General features: G+C 35.5%; 1 long non-coding RNA gene across 1 annotated transcript; it reads right to left on the bottom strand.

Moving 5' to 3' along the window:
• Positions 1-2,361: 2,361 nt before the first annotated feature.
• On the bottom strand, positions 2,362-5,502 carry LOC309513392. Its single transcript, XR_014211436.1, has 3 exons — positions 5,139-5,502; positions 3,373-3,521; positions 2,362-3,206 (listed from the first exon to the last, which is right to left on the bottom strand). It is a non-coding gene; the product is annotated as an uncharacterized lncRNA (long non-coding RNA).
• Between the last annotated feature and the right edge of the window lie 535 nt (positions 5,503-6,037).

The following is a 6,037-nucleotide window of genomic DNA, read 5'->3' as shown; positions in this document are numbered from 1 at the left end:
CATTGGCAAGTTAGCTTTGAAAGCATGAGATCCCACCCTCTCATCAGAGAGTCTCCAAAGCTTCAATCTCCTTAAAAACACGTGAACTCGCACAGCCAGAGCAGAGTCTGCAAAGTAAACAACTTACAAAGGTCTAGTTGTACCACCTGACTGCTGAAGATTCATAGACGCATAAATCCGAGTCTGAACAGCTCAGAGCAGAATGTTACAGGTTGCCATCTTGTAATTACGGTTAAGAAATTACGTGAACGCAGCATAAGTTTGTTGTTTTGGTTCATTAAGAACTGTAAATGGCAGCTGCGGTTCGTTTGCGGTGCTCAGTGACTGACGTCTGTCTTCAACTCTTCATAGCCTTCGGTAGGAAATCGTATCATTGCATTCGGACTGAATACAATAATAGGGGTTATGCGGAACGCCCAACGTTCGAACCGGAAAACGGGTATAAGCATTTCCGGTTTGCACTACCGTACGCATCTGCAGCAGTAGGTGATCTCTGAGGTAACTTATTTTTTGCTTTTTTAGAAAACAAATCTTATTTCTGTTTTAATTAAAATGTCACGAATGCTTAAGTATCAGAAAAAAAAAATTTATTGAAAAAAAAATGCAGTCTTCATTTGATTGTTTTAATCGTCTGCAAGCAAATATAAAAGGTTAAACTACTATGATAGCATACAAGTCTAAACTAACTTACTGATAGTTAGCTAACACTACATCGGGTGCCATTAGCAAAAGCTACATACTAACTTACATACCTTCATAATCATGAATAAATGAGGAGGTGTAAAACTTAAATCCTTTATCTAACGGAGTACTCGGGGCTCTGGAAGTCCGTTTAGCAATACGATGTACATCTGAAATGGATAGAATGGGTAGCTCCTGTAAACACCGGCTATAAAAGGTCGCCATTCCTACGCTGTTTTTACCTCAGTAGCTGACGACCGGAAGTAGTTATATCTGTTTTGTAGAACCCGGAAGTATGTTGCGCATAACCCCTATTGGATGAACATTTTTCGGTCCTGAGACATCCACAGAAGATATACATGGCCACTTGTACTATTGATTGCTACAGGATGTGAAAAGAGCTTTAACCAGTATAACAAAAAGTGTTTATTAAAAATAAAAAAGTGCCTACTCTACCTTTAAAGTAGGCCTATATGAAATGCAACCATGAGCTAAAACTTCCAACATCACATGATATTAAAACTGTTTGCAGAGGCGGGTGTGCAAAATCTAATAAATTAGCATTTCTGACAATTATTATAATTATATCTTGATTATTTTACACCTGCAAAACAACTGCTAGAATTGCATCGTTTCATTCATCCTCTACGATTTAGTTTCTAAGAGACTTCATCAACAGTGGAACCCTGCAAAGCACCGCCACTTACACCTGTATTGTTCCAGTATATCCCACAGTATGGCATCGAAAAGAATACAGCATTAGTTCTGAGAAAAACTGTAGCATCACTTGTTTGCAGATGCCACAAAACTAGCATTGTTAAAGGGGTCCTATTATGCCCTTTTACGAAGTCTTGATTTTGTTTTTGATTGTTCAAAACGCATTATTCTTCACATATTTTACATTATTACAGCTCCTCTCTCCCCAGTCTGGCTCGAACACGAATTCGAAATCGATCTCAAACAGTTTCATTAAAATAAGTTCTTTCTCCCCCACATGCGTGACGTAATAAACCAACATGGTTGAACAACCACTTTGCGACAGTATGGTTTCGGGAAACAGTCGTGACTAGAAAGTTGATTTCTTCAACGATGCATAGTTCTATGGTAGTGAAGCAGCGAGTTACGTCGTTGTACTGGAAACGCACCCCTGACCTCATCCCCTTTTTTTGTTTTTGCATAAATGAGTACCATAAGATAACATAAGATCTGGAATAATTGTGTTGTAGGCTATAGTCCGGTTCCATGTAGTACTTGAAAAGGGGATTAATAACTCCCTTTGGAGTGACTTTGAGCGTTGTAAGCTTGCAGATCTTTTTTATGCTCAAACAGCAACTTTACACACTAATTAAAGTTGAAAATGTGGAAAAGCATAATATAATAAATTTTTTATAATTGAAATAAAGCTGAGGTAAAATATAAACGTTAGATGAAATACTTAATATTATTTCAGTTAGTTGCTAAGACAACATTTCAAATTTGAAGAAAAAAATATATATTTAAAAGACAAAAGCACATAACAAAACACTAAATCTTCAACTAAAATGAAAATGGAAAATATAAAAAATAAATTAAAGCTAAAATCAAATAAATTATAAATATAATTGTATACAAACAATACTAAAATAACAATGCTAATTACAAAATGTTAAGTGTGAAAAAAAAGTGTCCAAATATTTTTGGTGGACTAGTCACATTCACATAAATGGATATATTTTAAAAAAAATTATTAAAAAATTATTAATAAAAAATATTTATGCAAGTACATGAACAAAGTCCATTTAAGGCAAGTAATTTCTCTCGGCGGCCATTTTTGAAACGGCTCTCGGGCAGCATTTTCAGTCATGAAAGTATACAGCTCCTATCTCTTTGAATGGGGAAACATCAAATTCAACAAAGTTGTTCACCAAGCTTACGATTAAATTTCATATTTGAAATCTGAGAACACCTGTCTTAAAAATTGTTTCTAAAGGCTCTAATCATGACAAACTTAGAAGACAAACTTTTAATTTAGAAGGCGGGACATATTCCACCATATTGCGCACTGCACTTTCTCCCATTCAATAGAAATATGTAATGTTACTTCTCCCAGTAATATGACAGCACCGTCTTTATATATCTAAAGTCTTTGATGTAAATAACTCATCTAGTTTGATGGCAAAGACTTTTGAAAGTAACTCTAGTGCCCCCTTGAGTACTGGAGTAACATCACAACTACAGTGAAGTCCAGTACGAGCACTAGCAATGCACTGGGCCAAAAAACTGGCGTCCATGTTTGCATACTTGCATAGAATATGGCCTTAGTTCACAAAAGCGCAAGAGATCAAATTTCTAAAAACCTTTGAAAAAAAGTTTTGACTTTTAAGTTTAGCCTTTAGAGTTTAAAACAGAGAGATATCAGCAGCACAAACTTTCCAAACTGGTCTCCAAAGAGCGTTTGAAGAATGCTTGTTGCCGCTGAAAAGCTGTCTTCAGAGCGCAGATGGTGGAGAGTGAGATGGCCACTTGTTTGCATTGCCCATCGACGCCTGCGCCGCTCGAAGAAAGAAAATCAATCAGTGTGACAGACTCATCCACCTCTCAAACACTCCAGCACACTTTCACCCGTCACATCATTTATCCAACACAACTGACAGGGCTGGCCTCTCTCTCTCTCTCTCTCACACACACACACACACACATATATTTACACACCTGATACCGCACTCACTCCGTTCTGTCTCTTCTCTGGAGTTTCATCCTTTTAGTGCCTCTCTCTTCAAACCATTTATCAGCACTTTATGGGTTTTTGAAGAAGAAAAAGGGAATATTTGAATCAGGCCGCGTTTGAAACTCGAGCAAGCCTGGAAAGAACACAGGACACAGAAATCATAGGAAGTGCCTCGACAATGAGGCTGCTAAACGAACGCACGCACGCACACTTGTTAAAACACAAATTTAAACACAAAGACACATTCTTTCTAAATTCAGTAGCCTGTTTAAATATGTATTCAGGCTCCTTTGCTGCCTCTCTCTGTTTTATTGAGAGATTTGGGCCATGTGGGGGTTTGGAAGGAACCCCTCCAATTTAGGATTAAGTTTAAAGCTGTAAACCCATCTAAATCCCTTCATCATGACTTCAGGCTGCATTCATAACCTCACTACACATTCATAAAGCCTGTTTGGCACCTGTCATAGACCAACAGCGAGATACTTATTAGCATGGGAGAATCGGAAAACAGTTCTGCAGTAATATTCACTTTTTCAATGCATGAATGCAAATAAATGGGACTACGCTAAAAGAAAAATGAAAATCATGTCATTTATCACACCCACATATTGCTGCAATCCAGTCTTTGTTACTTTCTTGCAGTGTTTTGGGAAACAACTTAGAAATTTTAGCTACTCAATTGAAATCATTCAACTATACATTTACACCATACTGTTTTTATTAACTAAAACTATTTTTTTCTCTCCTTTGAAATAAAGCTGAAATTAAATCAAATCAGAACCTATAAATGTTGCTTTAGCAACTAACTGAAATAAAAATGACTGAAAGTGAAATAAAAAAAAACGTAATAGTATAAGTATAGTAATGTAAAGTGCTGGACTCTTGCATTCTCAAAACAAGATCTTGAACAAAAATGTACGCACCTCTTGATAGAAATAACATCACAACATTTATTTCCATCAAGATGCATACATTTTTGTTCAAGATCTTGTTTTGAGAATGCAAGAGTCCAGCACTCTGTAAAGTCTCCTCCAGCACATCCCAAACACTTTCAATGAGTTTAAGGTCTGGACTCAATCATGTGGGAAAATATTTCTTCATGCTCCCTCCCAACCATTCTTTCACAATTTGAGCCTGTTGAATCTGGGCATTGTCATCCTGGAATATGGCCATGATTTGTCTTCCTACATGGTTGTTTAAGAAAAGCTACACACTCCATCAATTAGGGTTTGAAGAACTGTTACCAAAACATATAACATGATAGAAACATAATAATCACTGCAATAATGATTCAATCCCCGCCCTTTACAAAGATTTCCGGCTTTCCGTGTTTTCACTGTTAGGCTATATGATAGGAAGCGCTATGACACATCTTCTGAAAGAGTACTGAATCTCCTGATAAAAAGACATGTGAAGAACAACAACGTACATGCTAATGCAAATGAGACCATTTCGTTCCATCTTTGTCTGCTACAATGTTTGGCACACATTTACCAATTTTTGTTGTTTGACTATTATGTGCAAACTAGCACCTCTTTGAAGGTGTGCACAACATATGCTGATTATAAACTGAGAATTGTGTAGGAGGTATAAGCGTGAAATATCTCAATCCATCTGTGGGAACAAAGTAAAGAAAAACTTGCAGAAACATCCATATAATGCTTCCAGAATGATCCTGGATCCATAAGAACCTGGCAGAAAGTTGTCAGTTTCAGTGTATATTTATATAATACACGAACACCCAACTAACCTTTCACGTGTCCCGACCGTCACAGAGCTCGTGAATATGAAGTTGTGTTCGTGATATTTATTCAAGCCTAATGTGTGTCTGATGTTTGTTGGTTGAGTTGTGCATTGCTTAACACCCTCCAAATGGCACAGCCTCAGAGACTTCAGGAGATATGAGATCTGCTGAGTTAAAGGAGCAAACATTATTTTATTTTAATTCATAACACTTCTAATCAACACAGGACTTACATGAGTCTCATAGGTGACTCAAAGTCATTAAACGGGTGTGGGTGGAGGCATTCAGATCAATATGGAAGGTCATACCCCCACCTACATGATATGTATAAGCAGACTTTTGACTGTACATACAGAATACTGTAAGAAAATTGGAATCTGATATTTAATATTTTTGAAATAAGTCTCTTATATGCTCACCACGGCTGCATTTATTTGATCAAGAATACAGTAAAAACAGTAATATTATGAAATATTATTACAATTTAAAATGAGTTTGCTTTTTGAATATATTTTAAAATGTAATTTCATTCCTGTGACGGCAAAGCATCATTACTCCAGTCTAGGGCTGTGAAACGATTAATCGCATCCAAAATAAAGGTTTGTGCTCACATAACATATGTGTGTGTACTGTGCATAATTATTTTGTATATATATAAATACACACACATGCATGTATATATTTAAGAAAAATGTGTTATAAAATATTTATATATAATACAAATATATATATATATATATATATATATATATATATATATATATATAATACAAATATATATATATATATATATATATATATATATATATATATATATATATATATATATATATATACATATACATACATACATACATACATACATACATACACACAGTATATTTAAGCAAATATTTCTTAAATAT

The sequence above is a fragment of the Leuciscus leuciscus genome (assembly GCF_965113295.1).
Source record: "Leuciscus leuciscus genome assembly, chromosome: 13".
NCBI lineage: Eukaryota > Metazoa > Chordata > Actinopteri > Cypriniformes > Leuciscidae > Leuciscus > Leuciscus leuciscus.
The sequence above is the reverse complement of the archived record's forward strand: the minus strand, read 5'-3'. Positions and strand labels throughout refer to the sequence as shown.